This window comes from Eptesicus fuscus, chromosome 13 (assembly GCF_027574615.1).
Source record: "Eptesicus fuscus isolate TK198812 chromosome 13, DD_ASM_mEF_20220401, whole genome shotgun sequence".
NCBI classification, from domain to species: Eukaryota; Metazoa; Chordata; class Mammalia; order Chiroptera; family Vespertilionidae; genus Eptesicus; species Eptesicus fuscus.
Genome location: NC_072485.1, coordinates 5747054 through 5763503, shown reverse-complemented (window position 1 = coordinate 5763503; position 16450 = coordinate 5747054). Strand labels below are relative to the sequence as shown.

At 47.7% G+C, this 16450-nt stretch overlaps 1 long non-coding RNA gene and 1 other non-coding gene across 2 annotated transcripts; one reads left to right on the top strand and one right to left on the bottom strand.

Moving 5' to 3' along the window:
- LOC114234649 (U6 spliceosomal RNA) lies at positions 1–107 on the top strand. The gene has a single exon (XR_003620847.2). It is a non-coding gene; the product is annotated as a U6 spliceosomal RNA (small nuclear RNA).
- Positions 108–12081: 11974 nt separating this feature from the next.
- On the bottom strand, positions 12082–15928 carry LOC114234609 (uncharacterized). Its single transcript, XR_003620818.2, has 5 exons — positions 15606–15928; positions 15338–15473; positions 14071–14239; positions 13469–13632; positions 12082–12169 (listed from the first exon to the last, which is right to left on the bottom strand). It is a non-coding gene; the product is annotated as an uncharacterized LOC114234609 (long non-coding RNA).
- Between the last annotated feature and the right edge of the window lie 522 nt (positions 15929–16450).

Sequence of the window (16450 nt, the reverse complement as noted above, 5' to 3'; positions counted from 1 at the left end):
GTGCTCACTTCAGCAGCACATATACTAAAATGGGAATGATACAGAGAAGATTAGTGTGGCCCCTGCAGAAGGATGACATGCAAATTCATGAAGCATTCCATATTTAAAACAAAACAAAACAAAAGAAAACAAGATTGCGGTACAGAAACTGTGTGTGAATCTTTGCCTTATGGCTTCCTTGCTATGAAAGCCTCATTCCACCTGTCTCCAACAGCCACTTCTCAGGAGGACTGAGTCAAATGAGATGCCTGAGGCCATCTTGTGACCTGTTAAGTTATGTGTAGCTATGAGATCGCTTTGGTATTATTAACCCTGCCTAGGCAGCCGCTGTGCCCGGTGTTGCTACACTCATTAAGATTCCTTTCATGACCTGGGTGGGGGTGGCCTTCAAAAGCTCTTGTAAAGCTGGGTGGCGTCATGGAGAGGCTCCAGCCTGGCTAGGGAGACCCGCCTTGCGTATGCTTCATATCTAAGTCAGCACCACGCACCTTTGTAGCTGCTCATTCTGTCAGGAGGTATTTGCTGTGCCTGCTGGGTGCCAGGCATTGGGCTTGAGGGTGGAGGATGCAAGACTGAAGGTGACGTAGCCTCATGGGATTATGTCGCTGTGAAGGAGACCAGAAGATAATGCGCTCTTACAGAACATTAAAGTAAGTCCTAAAACGGAGAAAAGAAAAGAAGTACTAGATTTTTTTTGTTTCTCAAGTCAGGTTGCCCTTTCTGACAGAGCCCATCAAAACGAGAAAACAAAAACAAACCAAACCCCCACTATGGATCACCTGTTTAAGAAAGATGATCACAGCCCTGGCTGGTGTGGCTCAGTGGGTAGAGCGTCGGCCTGTGACTGAAGGGCCCAGGTTTGATTCCGGTCAAGGGCACATGCCTGGGTTGTGGGCTCGATCCCCAGGAGGCAGCCAGTCAATGATTCTCTCTCATCATTGATGTTTCTATCTCTCTCTCCTTCTCCCTTCCGCTCTGAAATCAATAAAAATATTTTTTTAAAAAAAGAGAGAGAAAAATATTTAAAGAAAGATGATCACAAAGACAAACGGAGTGAGTGGAATAAGAGGCTGTCCACGTATTCCCAGAGGAGCAGGGACTACCTCCTCCATGCCCACCACTCGCCCTGCCTCTTGCTGGCACGTTTTGGATGAAATGCTTTGCTTGGCCCTCGACAACCAGAAGAGGGCGAGCGAGGCTACCGCTGGAGCCTTTCCTTCCTGAATTTGCCCTTTTCTGCGGCGAGGAATTTAAATTGAGTGAAGCCTTTCACAGCCAGAAGCCCGGCCACAGTGTATCCTTTGTGCTCTCTGCTCGGGGCTGCTAGGGAAAGGGGAAGGGAATCAGTCTATTTTTCCTTAACAAAAAATACGTATAATTATTTTTACAGATGCATACGTTTAAACATTTCCCCTTTGACGTCTATACCCAAAATGCAAATTTTAATAAACCATTCAGAGGCTCTGGGCCAGGTAAGCATAAGAAATGTTAAATGTTAGATTATGCAGTTAACTCACCATCATCTCCTATTTCCTGTTTATTCAAAGAAGAAACTGAAAGTTTTTGTGCTTTTTCAAAACTCAGTTTTTTATTATTTAAAAAATAGTTTTTCTATGGTTTGGGGCCAAACCATGATGTTTAAAACTTTAAATTTTACTTTCATAGCGTCTGATGGATTCAGGGGAAGAGCTGGGGTTGCGTTTCAAACCCTCAAGAAATCCTTGTGAATATCGCTTCTGTTCTGCCCAGTGCTGGAGACCAGGGCAGGCTTTCTTCCCTGGCCGTCTACTGTCTCTCTCCCGTCACGGAAAAGCCTGGCACCTTTAAACAGAAGAGGATAAAACACAAAACTGGGAACATAGTTCGGTTGCTCCAACAAAGATCAGTAGCAACAGGAACCACTCGCTTGAAAGCCTACCACCCAGTGACTGGTCTTCTCTGGCCATCGCTCTCCCTGGGCAACCAGGGCGGGGAAGATGTTTCTGGAAGGCGGGTAAAGCATTTGCTGCCCCCTTTCTCCTCGAGGGCCCGTCTCTGCCCCTCCTCATCACCCTCTAACATTCGGTAAATGTTGTGGAAATCCCAGTTACTCGATGTGATCCTTGTCCTATAGAATGTATATCTTACTTGTGAGTTAAAATTTACAAAATTAAAAGTCAAAATCTCCTGTTTTATAGGTGAAGGCTTTGAAACTGACCTGGGCCAAAGAGCCTTCACCTTTCTATGCCTCAATCTCTCCTGTGAAATGAGAGGTTGAATTGGCTACCTATAAAGTGCAACATTTTCCGATTTATGAATCAGAGAACAAAGCTGTTAAAATGGAATGCCAACACGTGCCACCTAGCCAATCCCATTTTAAAAGATTCAATAGAAATTGGCTCAAAACGCTATCCTTCGTGCAACCCATGATTCCTCTACTGTTTCAGGGAATGGGGGGGGGGGGGGGTGAAGGGGGCAGTGAGTTCTATTTCTCCTGGTGACCCCTGGATCTGAGCTCCCCCAGTCGCTGGGTTCTAGTTTGTGAATCATCTCACTTCAAGCACATGCTGATCCTTTTCTGTGTCACATGACCCTTGACCAGACTCATCTTCATTCTCTGAAATTCCACTGGCCCCAACATATGAGTATCAGACATTACGGAAGTTTCAAGACAATGCTAGGAGTTCGCACAGTAGGAACGCAGCAACTTAAAATACCCAGCACCCTTGTCTTCACCTTCTGGGGTGACTGGCTTTCTCCACGTGCCCTTACTATGCTGCTCTGCTGTCTCCAGCCCTGTCCTCGCTGGCTCCCCTCCCAAATGCCTGTACCCGTGTCTGCACGTCCAGACCACACCCCTGGGGCTTCACCTCCCTCAAGCCTTCAGGGTGCTTTCCTTCATAGACACTTGGGTGCCTGTATTTATTTATTTATTTATTTATTTATTTATTTAAAATATATTTTATTGATATTTTACAGAGAGGAAGGGAGAGGGATAGAGAGTTAGAAACATCGATGAGAGAGAAACATCGATCAGCTGCCTCCTGCACACCTCCTACTGGGGATGTGCCCGCAACCAAGGTACATGCCCTTGACCGGAATCGAACCTGGGACCCTTCAGTCCGCAGGCCGATGCTCTATCCACTGAGCCAAACCGGTTACGGCAGGGTGCCTGTATTTAATTAGAAAGTTCATCCCCCCTTTTGGTTTGGGCTCTGAGCTTCCTAGCACGAGAAGCAAAAAAAAGGAAATAATAGTTACAAGGTTCCCTATACTTACAAATTCCAAACAAACCAGCTGTTGTTCGCACACGCTGGGCTTTTCCTGGCCATGCACACTCTGCCACCGTCCGTGGTCCTGGCGGCATTGTGCGGTCTCACTCCCACCTGCTGCCTGCACTGTGGTATGCCTGGCTTAGCTCAGGAAGTAATTGTAGCTTTCCAAGACTTTTTTCGAGTTTGAAACCTCAAGAAAAGCACCATTGATTCCTGTACACAAAGAGCATTTACTGAGCGTCAGGGACAGTTGCAGGTGCTGGACGGACAGAGAGGAGCACAGGACAAACATGGCCCCTGACCTCCGGGGGCACAGGCAAGCAGGTCAGCCTTAACATGCTGGTGTCATACAGCGGGGAAAGCAGAGGAGGACGTAGTCTAGTCTGGAAGGGCTGGCAAAGGCTTCCTGGAGGAAGTGAGGCCTAGGGTAAAACTTAAAGGGAAAGTAAGATTTACCTGTGAAAACAGGAGGGAAGCAAGTTTGGGGCGGAGAGAAGAGCATAGGGTACGGGCCGGAGGTGAGGGGAGCAATACCAGGTTAGTGCCTGCAGTAGTTGCTGCAGTGCCCACCCAGACCCCTTCTCCAGGACGCATGCCCGCCCCTACCTGCCGGGAGTGCTGGCTGCCCCTTCTCATCTGGAAAGTTACAAGCCATTACCCCCTCTCGCCCCATCCCCAGGGCAGCCCACACACTGGCTGATACTGGGTTTCAAAAGGCTGTTTCTTGCTGGAAGTGGGGGTGAGGTGGGGGGTACACTTTATCAGTGCAATTTATGCTCCAAGCTCCTTCTCCCTCGTGGATCAGACCAAGGCTAGTTTCACTGAGACCACACCTCGCTCGGCCCCCTCCTCCCTTCATAAGCGGTTTTCCCTGCAGAGCACTCCCGCAGTAAGTTACATGTTCCCAAGCCCCTGACCTGCTTCTAAGGAACCTAAGCTAAGACAATGACGAAGGGAATATTGTTGAGACTGAATTCTCTCTATGCACTTGGTTCAAATTTGAGCCCCATTCATCAGTAGCTTTACCTACTCAAGTTACTCCCGTTCTCAATAAAAATTCTTATGTGATATTTCCACTCAGATTTCTGAAGACTTGGATCCCAGTTAAAACAGCCCTGATCTAAATTTGCAAGTAAGGACACCAAGGCCCAGTAAAGCATGATCTTTATCAGGGTACATACCTCAAAAAAATGTCAAATGTCCTTTGACCTCCCGGGATGACAACCAATGATATTCTGAGTTCTGGCAATACACATTCCTCCCACCAAGTAAAGAGTCTGGGTTCTGGTTATGACTCAGACTCTTATGAGTCTGATTAGTGTGAATCAGTGACCAAATTAAGTGTCTGACCCTGGCCAGTGTGGCTCAGTAGGTTGAGCATTGTCCCATGCACCAAGAGGTGGCCAGTTCAATTCCCAATCAGGGCATATGCCCAGGTTGCAGGCTTGATCCCCAGTAGGGGACATGCAGGAGGCAGCTGATCCATGTTTCTCTCTCACATCGATGCTTCTCTCTCTCCCTCTCCCTTCCTTTCTCTCTATAAAAAAAATCAATAAAAACATTAAAAAAAAGAAAAAAGAAGTTTCTGAACCTACAAGACTAGACACTCTCCGACATAATCTAAAATAGTCTCACATGTTACTTCCTGCCTTTACCCCCTAGAGATCAGGGTGCATGACTTACCACAGTGGGTCAGAGTGGGAGACGAGTAGAAAGAATTTAAAAATCCACTGCAAAGCAAAGCAGGGAAATACCTCTTCTGCCAATGCAACGTGGTTGTTGTTGTTTTTGTTTCTTGCTCCCAGGCAAGAATTATAATCCATGAATTAAGGATGATTGTTGTCCTTTAGAAAATGCAACTGTAATTATAACAGTTAAGTGCACTTAGTACACTGAGTCCTTAGTATCAGAGTCCATTGTTTCGGTTCACAGAGGGTCCTGCTAGCCGGGGGCAAAGGCAGCACCTCAGGAGCTTTATCGTCCTCTGTAGTGCGTGGGGCTTAAGGAAACCTGGATCCGGCCTGCGGGATGCACAGCGGAGAATGGGACGTTGCACCTCCAGTGTGATGCAGAGCCCCACCATTCACAGACTAGGTGAGCTGATGCCCAGGTCCCCTGAGGGGAACCTGTTCTCTCTCTGCCTTTGGGCTCCCAGGCACCAGGTGCTAGGGATCCAGACATGCTCAGTCCCTGCCCTCTCAGAGGTTATGGCCTGTTTGGCAAGGATGGACAATAAAGCCAAGCCAAACAATTCAGTGTGAAAAGTGTGAGTAGGGAACACGCACGGGTATGGTTTCCAGGAGAAAGTGACTGTATATACACACATTGATTTCAGAGAGGAAGAGAGAGATAGAAACATGAATGATGAGAGGGAATCATTGATCAGCTGCCTCCTGCATGCCTCGGACTGGGGATCGAGCCTGCAACCCAGGCATGTGCTCTGACCCAGAATTGAACTATGACCTCCTGGTTCATAGGTTGATGCTCAACCACTGGCCACACGGGTCCGACCGGGAGAAAGTGACTTTGAACCTGAGACCTAAAGGATGAATAGAGTAAGCCAAGCATATGTTGCTGGTGGAGGGTGGGGAAAGGGGACCCATATTCCAGGTAAAATGCAGCCAGGACCAAGGGGAGGGAGAGGGAGAGGGAGAGGGAGAGGAAGAGGAAGAGGGAGGAAGGGAAGGAAGGAGGGAGGGAGGGAGGGAGGGAGGGAGAGAGGCTTTATCTTTGTTAGGCTCAGGTTATATTATCTCGGGTTTGGGAAGGACCAGGTAATGCTTCAAACTAACCAATCAACTTCCCAAGGTTTTGAGGGCTTCTGATGGGTCCACCCCCTAACCAATCCGTTCTTTAGATCTTTGGGGCTTCATGTCCCCTGTCCAATCCAATCCCTCTCCCAGGCTAGACTGACAGGCTGATAGGGTCGACATTTGGCTCCTACTGCGCATGTGCCACCCCCTTTATTGTTCTATCCCTTCCCCTAGTGATCTTCGTGAAACAAACCTGTGCAGCTGTTTGTTCCCTGGGGAGTGTGTGAAGCTGTAACTTGCTGGGGAAGCAAGCCTGTGCTCCTAGTCAACTACACGGAATAATGTTTGGGTTCTTTTGCTCTCTTCCTTTATTAATATCTAACTACCTACGCAAACAAGCGGAATGACCAAATGCATATTTCTTATAAACCACAGTATCACAGTAGTTTATGTGTCTCCTTCTTCCACATGAGTCTAGTGAGTACTATGCTGTGAGCTATGTGAAGCGTTATCATTCAGCAAGAAATAACAGCAACAACTAACGGAGATATTACTATGAGATTTTCCATATGTATTTTCTCACCCAGTTCTCACAAGAATTCTCTGAATTAGGTACTATTATTCCCACTTTACAGATGGGGAAACCAAGGCTTAGAGATTATAATAGTACTTGCTTATGAAGTAACTAGAGGCCTGGTGCACAAAATTTGTGCACGGGGGTGGGGTGGGGGCTGTCCCTCAGCCCAGCCTGCACCCTCTCCAATCTGGGACCCCTTGAGGGATGTCCGACTGCCCGACATCCCTGCCACAATCCAAGACTGCTGGCTCCCAACTGCTCGCCTGCCTGCCTGCCTGATCACCCCCTAACCACTCCCCTGCCAGCCTGATCAACACCTAACTGCTCCCCTGCCACACCATTGCCCCTAACTGTCCTCCCCTGCTGGCCTGGTCACCCCTAACTGCCCTCCCCTGCCAACCTGGTCACCCCCAACTGCCCTCCCCTGCAGGCCTGGTCCCCCCAACTGCCCTCCTCTGCAGAACTGGTCACCCCCAACTGCCCTCCCCTGCAGGCCTGGGTCCCCCCCAACTTCCCTCCCCTACTGGCCTAATCACCCACAACTGCCCTCCCCTGCCAGTCATCTTGTGGTGGCCATCTTGTGTCCACATGGGAGCAGCCATCTTTGACCACATGGGAGAAGCCATATTATGTGTTGAAGTGATGGTCAATTTGCATATTACTCTTTATTATATAGGACTAGAGGCCCGGTGCACAAAATTCGTGCACAGAGGGGAGAGAGGGAGTGTGTCCCTCAGCCCAACCTGCACCCTCTCCAATCTGAGACCCCTCAAGGGATGTCCAACTGCCCATTTAGGCCCGATCCCACTAAATGGGCAGTCAGACATCCCTCTCACAATCCAGGACTGCTGGCTCCCAACAACTCGCCTGCCTGCCTGCCTGATTGCCCCTAACCACTTCTGCCTGCCAGCCTGATCAACCCCTAACTTCCCTCCCTTGCCAGCCTGGTTCCCCCCAACTACCCTCCCCTGCAGGCCTGGTCCCCCCCAACTGCCATCCCCTGCAGGCCTGGTCCCCCCCAACTGCCCTCCCCTACAGGCCTGGTCCCCCCAACTGCCCTCCCCTATAGGCCTGGTCCCCCCAACTGCCCTCCCCTGCTGGCCATCTTCTGGCAGCCATCTTGTGTCCACATGGGGGCAACCATTTGACCACATAGGGGCAGCCATCTTGTGTGTTGGAGTGATGGTCAATTTGCATATTACCTCTTGATTATATAGGATTATATAGGATGGAGGCAGGATTTGCATGCAGGCCGAGTCAGAAGTCCACATGCTAATTGCTGGACTCTCCTGTGAATCTAAGCTCTTGTGGAGAGATGTTTGGAAAGGAAATACAAGACCTTCACCATAATTGGATGGTCAACTCTTTGGTTTGAGAAAGCAAATGGTCAAGGCTATTATTGTCTGGGAAGGTTTTCTGCTTATATGTGAAACAAGAAAGGTCTCCACTTAGCTGTGGCAAGTGAATTGTCTCGATGGGACCTATTTGCTTGAAGGCAGTGATATAGGCACTGCAGGGGCCTGGGGGGTGAGGGGTTCTTGACAGCACTGGGTGATAGGCTGGTGCCAAACAGCAAAGTTGGGGCCCAGAGAGGATATGACCTTGGGTATGAAGGTCTCTCAGGTAGCAGCCAGGAACCGGGTTATGTCAGAAGTGATAAGATCATGCTTCAACCACCCAGGATCTAGAAGGCATGCATGTGTAGCATGAGAGAAGCCCATGGAGGGAAGACGCCTCAGTGCTCATCCCTCACGGGCTCGGGTCAGAGTGGGATACTCAAACAGTCAGGTTATCTGCCATCATCTGTTGACTGAGCCCAGGGGCTGACCCTTGAGGAAACGGCTCAGGGATGAAGGCGTGTAAAGAACAGCCACCTCGGTACAGAGACATCCACAGTCCTCTGGCCAGAGGGGAGCTCCTTCCCCGCTGGGGGAACTGAGACTCAATGCCCATTTGTGGCCTGGATATTCTGATTCTGAACATAACTACACTTTGTTCTCAAAAACACTGTCCCCATTCACACCACGAGCTGCTGACAGTCCTCACTGGAGGCCCTCCAGTGGCCACGGGAGTCTAGGGGAGCCAACGGGAAGGTCTGAGGCTGGAGGAGACTCTGGCATGTCCCCAGTGTCCATACTTCAGAGCAAGTTGTCAGCCGTTTCCAGGAACAGAAAGGCCAAGGTCTCTAGAGAACAGACGACCACAAATTCTCCTGCTGCCAGAGGCAGTGCATGGATCTGTCTCCCACCCCTACCCCCAGGGAAGATAAAGAGGGCCCCCACCCCCACTGTCTCCCTCACAGCGCCCCAGCCTGCCACCGCTTGGCTGATTTCATCTCAGGGAAGACCAACCTCCCCCACGAGCTTCCCTAACGCAGCCGGCCTCTCTGAGGAGCCTCTGAGGACAGTGACAGTCTTAGCACAGCCCAGCGCGGCGGGTAATGTTTTCACTTTAACAAGTTCTCCCTTGACCGTCATTTATATTATTCAGGTCTAATCTAATTCTCCAAGGCCTTGGCCTATGGACTTGTGACCATTTGTACAACGAGAATGGATCTGGTCAAAATGATGAAGTGAATGAAATTTGTCTCCATTACCCCACACCACCCAGTTCTCTCCTTCTCTAGATCCTTCCTGCTGCCCAGCGGCCGCAGCCTGCACCTTCGCTCCCTCTCACAGGGTTCCTTTCATGGTTGTGGGTGTTTCGCCCTTGCAACTCTCACTGTTAAGAAACAGTGCATGAATGTGCAACCCAAATAAAACTTGTGGCCAGCCTCCACTAATACTACTCTAAAATGAAAATTTTTTAAATCGGACTTCTAAAGCATTGACAGCAACAAGGGTCGTATCTGAGGTGTCCCGAGGCAGTGGGGTGTGGCTTGTACAACACAGGGCAAGACTTCCCAAAAACCCTCCTTCTGAATCTCCTTCTTCAGCCCCATCTCTCCCAACAGCAAATGTTTCTCCTTTCTCTTTCTTTTTCTCCCCCAAAGCTTTTCTGCCCCAAGCCCCTGGCTGTCAGTTATGTCTCCTGGTGCAGCCCCCCAGCTCTCACCCCTTCTCCTGCCTCCTGCATAGTCTCCCTCTGCAGCCCATTTCCCAGGTTTCTTCAGTTTTGCATTTTCACCAGTTTTCCCACTTGCAAAGTTCTAAGGTGATAAGAGGAACGGGTCCCAGCAATGGTGTCCCCAGCTAAGATGCTCCTCTCTCGTGTGTGTTGGTGAGACATAAGCAAAATGTTTTGTCCCACTCAGAATCTATGGCTCCTTGGAACTGTGCTGGTGTTTCAAACAGGCAAGGGGAAGAGAGATTTCTTTTCAGGAAAATATTTTATTACCTTAAAATCATCCAGTGAGCACATTGCTTCTAAGGCTTCAAGCTATTTTGCAAAGTTCAGAATCTGACTCCTGACTACTGTATTAGCACTAGCTACTTGCCTAGATGTTTCCTCCACTCTTACCTTAACTGATTACTAGCATCTTTTTAATTTTTATTCTTTTTTGTTAATCCTCACCCAAGAATACTTTTTCCATTGATTTTTAGAGTGGAAGAGAGGGGGAGAGACAGAGAGAAACATTGATGTGAGAGTGACACATCAATTGGTTGCCTCCCACACACACCCAGCCAACCAGGGCCGGGAATCGAGCCTGAAACCGAGATACATGTTCTTGGCGGGAATCAAACCCATGCCCTTCAGTCCACGAGCTGATGCTCTAACCACTGAGTCGAACCGGCTAGGGCTAGCATCTTTTTTGATGTATCGTGCCATTTTATGTCAGCATGCCTCGATCCCTCCCTTCTCCAGACTGTGCTCTCTATAATGATTGCCACTAGACTGTAAAACCCAAGTGCCTAACAAGGAATTGGACAGATAAGGAGTTCTTATTTCCTGTATGGATGAATACAATAATGAGTTAATGAATAAAGAGTTAGAAAATGATTACAGTGTATTTCTAAGCTTTGGTCAAAACTTTTTAAAATCATTATTGTGAAAATTACTACTGCAGGTAAACTGTACACTGGATTACTTTTTTTTCAGTCTAAGAATTTATAGTTTTTAATTCTGGAAAATTTTCAGTTTATTATCTCTTGTAATATTTTCTCTCCCTCATTTTAACTATTCTCAGCATTTGGAACACCAATTTTGTACATGTTGGAGCTTCTCAGATCAGCCTGTGATTTTTAAAATAATCTTTATTGTTGGAAGTATTACGTATGTCCTCCTTTTTGCCCCATTGACCTCTTTTAGCCCGCCCCGCCCCCCCCCCCAGGCCTTCAGCACCTTATTGTCTGTGTCCACAGGTTATGCATATATGCATACAAGGTCTTTGGCAACCAAAGAACTTCTATGATTTTATTTTCACTTTTCTATGCATTTTTCTTATTTGATTGCAGTCAGGAAATCGGTTTTCTTATTTTGGCTATTTTTTTACATATGCCTTTTCCAATTTAATAACCTGTTGCCATTTTGAGTATGCTATTTCATCACTTATCTCTGAAGATTCCAAACAAACCTGTTTTAAACACCTTGGCTAGTTGCACCATTATTTCTGTTTCCTTAGGTGTGATTTTTCCTATTTCCTGGGTCTGCCAACCAGCTTTCATTATTATGGATATCATTAAGTGCTTTGTAATTTTTGTATGAAAGCTGATCATGATGGGAATTCTTTACCCGGCTTGCTCCTCCCTATTGAATGATTTCATCATTGCATCAGCCTGGTCCTCTGAGATACACAGCTCTAAACTAAATCTTTGTATAAGAATTTGGGCATTGGGGTCAATTATATGTAGTATATCCACTTGATCCAATGGTTGATTGATTGTATATAGTACCATTTTTGGATGCCATACACAGGCCCAATTCCTGTTTTTATACAAGAATCACGGCTTCCTGTCTAAACAGAAAGGTTCTAAGAATTTAGTAGGCGTTATCTTAGCCCCCCCCCCCCCCCCCTTCACTGGGTGGTACCTTTGGCCTGGCCCCAGGGTTCAGACAGGAAGCTGGATTCCAATTTCCATGTGATGCCCTTAGGCAAGTTCCTGTCTGAATGATTACAGACCAGCCTCCACACCTTGCTGACCCAGCTTTGCTTGTACTGCCTGGCTTCAGTTCCCTTTGTAAAGCCTTCCCCTGTCTTTCAAACAATAAAGTTGCCCTCTACTGTGTTACCCGACACATTATTTGTGTGTGGCTCTGTCTTCTTAACTAGACTGTAAGCACTCTGAGGGTGGAGAGTAAGCCCTGCTTACCTTGCTGCCCCAGTGCCTAGCACTACGGCTGCAGCTTAGAGATACTCCACATTGGTGAAGTTGAATTTGAGATGTTTTAGAGACTCTTGGGAAATCTAATTCTTATTGTAACCCAGAAATGGTTCTTCAGTGATATAACCTGATGTTTGTGGGAGGTAATTTCAGACATGACCGCAGGCGTGCATTTGGACGCTGTAAGTGATGTCCTGGTCTGTTTGTTTGTGTGCTAACTTGTGCAGGGCCTTTTATTTGCTCTCATTTTGCTCCTTTGAAGATATAATTGCTTCTTGGTTCCGTATTTCTATTGCTCATTACACTGTTCCATACCATTTCATTCTGAAAATAAAACAAAATAGGATATTTAAAATTAATGATGTGGGGCACCCCCTTTTTTGCTTTCCCTCTACCTCTAGGCAGAATTAGCAAATGGCTTGAACACCAGCCCTCCCCCCTTTTTTTTATCAGAAGCATCTGGGTTGCATTACAGTCAGAAAAATCACTGATTATGAGGTGAGAAGCCTGAGACCTCCTTTACAAAGGATCACTAGGATGTTTATCGACTCCTACCACCTCCTTGCCGAACCTGGCAGGCTTGTGGCAGCCACTTCTATTTAGGAACAAGTTGAAGAGTCACCCTCGTTGGCTTGGGAATTTGGAGATTCCCAGTATAAGGGTTCCCTCATTGTCTTCATTTTTGAAGACTCAGAAAATGCCAGTTCCTTGGATGACACAAGTTCCTATATGGCAGAGCTCTGTGTCTTTTGCAACTTTCCTTGTTCTTGAAGAAACTGTCATATCCTTGGAGTCTATTGGTCATGTTCTCAAGGTTATAAGGGTAGCTGAAGGTTTGTCCTTTCCTTCCCAAGTGCCATAACTGAGTTAAAATAGAATCTGCAGCCCTGGCCAGTTTGGCTCGATGGTTAGAGTGTCCGTCCTCGGACTGAAGGGTCCCAGATTCAATTCCAATTAAGGGCACATACTTCGTACTTCGGTTGCAGGCTCCATCACCAGCCCTGGTGGGGGCACGTGCAGGAGGCAACCAATTGATGTGTCTCTCTCTCATATCAATATTAGTATTTAGTTTTGATTGTGACTTTATATACCAGGCCCTCTGCTTATCTTATTTCCTTTGGATATATGTATGTTGGAGGAATGTTATTAAAGATCTTTCTGTTTACCTGAGCTTGGCTCTCTCTTCTCTCCCATCCGGATGATGTAGGTAATTCTGACTTCCTATTCTGGGGATCACCTCTTTTTTTTTAATATATTTTGTTGATTTCAGAGAGGAAGGGAGAGGGAGAGATATAGAAACATCAATAATGAGAGAGAATCATTGATCAGCTGCCTCCTTGCACACCCCTACTGGGGATCGAGCCCACAATCCGGGCATGTGCCTTTGACCGAATACGAGACCCTTCAGTCCACAGGCCGACACTCTACCCACTGAGCCAAACCAGCTAGGGTTGGGGATCACCTCTTCCTTTGAAAACTCTAGTAGGATTAGGGAAACCATGCAATAGGCCTCCTAAACTCATATGCTTATGTGTCATAGTACATGTTAATTTTAAATACGCAAATACTGAAAATGCAACTCAAATTGGCTTGAACATAAAGGAAATTTATTGGCTCATATACCTGAACAGACTAGTAATACCAGGCTTCAGCCGAGGCTTCTCGCAACAGGGTTGACAGGCAGATCTGAGCCCTTTTTTCTCCTGCATCCACAGCATGCATTTCCACTCGTGGCCACTAGATGGCTGCAGGTAGCTGTGAGGGCTAAGTATGTCCCTCTTCACATCCTAAAGAGAAAGTTGCAAAACAAACAAACAAAAAATAAAGGAGAAAGTTCCTCAAGTAGTTTCTAAAGAAGAGTGAAGCCATTTTCCCCAGAATTCTCCAAAAAACGTGTCTTTTATTCACCTTAATTAGGTTATATGTTCAATCCTACCTGTGATGATGGAAAGGGGTGGGACCCACCTTGGGTTAAAGTCAGTCTCCCCAGCACCAACTGTGTGAGGGAGGGATGGAAACCAGGTCCTTGGGTCAGAGGGCACGGATGGCAAGCGCTCCAAAAGGGCGTACTGTACTTTCCCAGGAGAGAAGCGCCTGGCTTTATCTTGTCTAGTCTTGCAAGGGAAAGACTGGGGACTCAGCACCGGGATGAGGCCCGGAGGAAAGGAAACAGGGAGTAGACCAACCTCTCATCTAGCTGGAGTTGAAGAGACAAAAAGGCTCACCTGTGACCTCCCAGCTCATCTGGCGAGAAGACCAGGTCTGAGAGCAAGGCTCTACCTAGTGACAGTGGGCTCCGGAGTCACATGGGGCAGCAGCAGGGAGCTGATAAGCGGGTGTTGGTATAGGAATCAGAGATTCAGAATGTTGGCCACCTTCTTACCTTTAGCACTACTAACGATGAAAGAGGCATCATCAGACCAATATTAATACTCACCAGCTGTATAATAACTCAATCATTTAATTTTTGTTTCTTCATGTATAAAATGGGGATAATCTATACTAATAAAAGGGTAATATGCTAATTGCACTGGGAGACCTTCTGGGAGACCTTCCGGACATCCTTCCAGACAAAGCCATGGTGGCGGGGCCGAGGCAGAGGTGGTTAGGGGCGATCAGGCCAGGAGGGGAGGGTAGTTGAGGGTGATCAGGCTGGCAGGGGGGGCAGTTGGGAGCGAGCAGGCCAGAGGCGGAGGGGGGGGACAGTTGGGGGTGAGCAGGCTGGTGAGGGGAGCAGTTGGGGGTGACAAGGCCAGCAAGGGGGGTCAGTTGGGGGTGAGCAGGAAAGCATGCAGAGTGGTTAGGGGTGATCAGGCAGACAGGAAGGTGAGCAGTTAGGAGCCAGCGGTCCCAGATTGTGAGAGGGATGTCTGACTGCCTGTGAGATCAGGCCTAAACTGGCAGTTAGAAATCCCCCAAGGGGTCCCAGATTGGAGAGAGTGCAGGCTGGGCTGAGGGACACCCCCCTCCATGCACGAATTTTGTGCACTGGGGCACTAGTAGGATCATAATAACCTCCTTGCCATTTTGTGTGGAAGAAAGAGGAAATGTTTTTGTTCTTAGTCCCATGTTTTAGTCTTGGGCCCATAAAAATGGGAATTATCATCTCCACCCCTACCCATATGGCCTCCCTCTCTTCCTCTTTACTAGCTCCTCCTAAAGGAAGGAAAAACTCCAAATTTGGTCAGCTAGCTGTCATTCATCTAGTTACACTAGAAGGTGGAGTTATTTATAAAAGTGCTGAATGAAGGTCAGTCCTCATATATGGCACGGCCCCTTTCTTCTTTCCTTTCCCTTTGTGGGTAAGCAGACAAGGCAGAACCTATCTGGGCACACCCAAACATCCTTTCCCATCACTTCTTGTGGTGAAATTGGTCAACAGAACCCTTTTGGGATCTGGTCAATTCTCCATCCACAGGTCCCCCAAGAGTGCCGCTCTTAAATTTGAATATGAGTTTGGAGAGAGGAGCCCTCACTTTGACCTGGGCTTACCACTGCCAATTCAGCCTTTACCAGACCTTCGCATTAGAATAGCGGGTTCTTGTCCTGGCAGCTTTAATAGCACGGTACTCTTTCCCATCCAGCTGTTCTTTGTGTGTGAGCTCCTTTGGTAGGAAGCCAGGAGGACCTGGGGAAGGTGGGAAGGGAGGTAAAAAGGTAGGAATTGATACCGAGGTCTACCCTATCCCAGAGTTGCAGAGATGGATGAAATTATATACATGAAAATGAAAACTGAACACAGATGTAAGGTGGCACTTACCTTTTCATAAACAATGTAGCAGTGATGCTCTCTCTCGGGAACTGCCTTGTACAGATATCAGTTCTGTAAAGGAGCAGTCCGACTCCAGACACCAGAACTGTGACTTTTAGCTGGGAGATTTTCTCCTCCCAGCTGCAGCTCGAATAAAAGTGTATGATGGCATAAGAGAGAGGCACTGCTCAGAAGTTGGGACTGATGTTCAACTTGGAGGAACAATTAGCATTGTTACTGGACTGCTTCTGCACCAGGGGCTGGCCCTGCCCCGGCATGGCCTGGGACCCTTTGCATATCAGGCAACCTCCAGGTTCTTGACTCATGCAGGAAAAATTTCAAGACACGAGTCCCGGTGAAAGTGAGAGTAAGTTCACTAAAGCTTGGGATAGTGAGACAAAGGAAGGGCCACTGAGGACAGGATTGGGAGTAAGCCTGGGACCAGGAGCCACTGCCCATAATCTCGTTGGGACCTTTAGAGCTTAGAGTAGAAGCAGCAGAGAATGCGCCTGAGGAAAGGGGGCCATGGGTGCACTCAGAGAAGAGCATATGCTGGCAAACTTTGTCCTCAGGGTTTTCTCTATCTTCCATAGGCGGGAATTTTAGGGGTCCTCCCACAGGGGAGGATCTCAGCAGAATATTCATTACACCTCCAGTTGTGTTGGTTAGTATGCTGATGTATCCAAATGAGTGTAGAGTGATTGGTTTCGCCTCTATCTTTGATTAGTCTGGCTCTACTTGGCTTTTTGTTATCCATGTCCCTAAGTTGATTTAAACCACCTTCTCTTAGGTGTCTTTGGTTAGGGCAGTGGTCGGCAAACTGCGGCTCTGTTGACTAATGCGTTTGCCAACCA